This window comes from Pygoscelis adeliae, unplaced genomic scaffold, assembly GCF_000699105.1.
Source record: "Pygoscelis adeliae isolate BGI_AS28 unplaced genomic scaffold, ASM69910v1 Scaffold1563, whole genome shotgun sequence".
Classification (NCBI taxonomy): Eukaryota; Metazoa; Chordata; class Aves; order Sphenisciformes; family Spheniscidae; genus Pygoscelis; species Pygoscelis adeliae.
In genome coordinates, this window is record NW_008824465.1 from 13,644 (window position 1) to 14,868 (window position 1,225).

A 1,225-nucleotide genomic window follows, 5' to 3' on the forward strand; every position below is an offset into this window, starting at 1 on the left:
AGCTCTTCGTTAACTGGACCGGTTTGCTCTTCCATCCCTCCCTTCCTCCCTCCCTCCCTCCATCCCGCCTGCACCGAGCCCCAGGGCGCCCACCCGCACCCCACGCACACGGTGCCCCCGACGGCTCTGGCCGGGGTTTAGCCACGATCCCAGAGACACTTTCTCAACCCCCCCCCCCCCAGCCCATTCTCCTCCAGTGTATTTATGAATTTCACATGAAGTACTGTTTTATTTTTTTAAAGACTTTGTAAAGCTTACCAGGGTTACGATCACCATTTTTAGAGCTGTGTCAGTCCACAATGTTAAAAATCCATTTTTTTATGTATTATATTTTTTGTGTATTTTTTTTTTAATCCAGCTGTGATGGGTTGTATCATATATTTGTTGTGTTTACTGTATCTGTCCAACTTCAGAGAGGAGACTGTGGAGCTCCGAGAAAACTACGGTCTGCTGAAAAAAAAACATTAAAATTATTTGTTCATGGGTTGGCTCAAGCGGTTCTGAAGTTCCTGTTCTTTTTATTTCTTGAGGTTTGCTGTGACAGCTGGGGCTATAAGCCCTTGGCCAGGTAACACTTCTCCCGGGACCCCGGCTCCGGGCTTCCGGATGCCGCATCCAGCAGTATTTTGCTGTGGTTTGCATCACTGGTGATGGGTTTGCCTGGGAAAGGTGACTGCTGGGTTAGCCTCCCCCATGGCAAAGGCTGCCCTGCAGCATCGCTGGGTTCAGGAACACATATTTTAGGGGGTCGCATCCTTGCCCACGCTGGCATCAGGTGATGGAGGGCTGAGTCTGTCCTACCAGTAAGAAATACCCATCAAAGCTTTGCTCGCAGCGCCTTGGCTATTCAATACAACCCACCCCGGCGCAGAAGAAAGGGACCCAGATGACATGTTTTAACACCAACCGCATTTCCAGCACTTTTCCCCTTTCTGCAAGCCGAACCATTGTATTTGCATGCCCATTCCCATCGCTCCGAGGGCAGAGCCTGGTGACCTGGCCGAACCCCGAAGCCATTAGGGCCGATGGCTTTGCACATCCTGAACACCTCTAGCCTCAGCTGCTTTAGCACTGATACACAAATCCTCTTGCCGCTGCTAAACACGCTCCGGCCCAGCGAACAGCTGTCCTGCTGCTGTCCCTCCAGACCCGGGACGGCATCCCCAAAGGAGGTGGGGGGACCCGCAGCCCTGCTCCTCCTGCTGCCACCCCCTCCCTGGCTCTG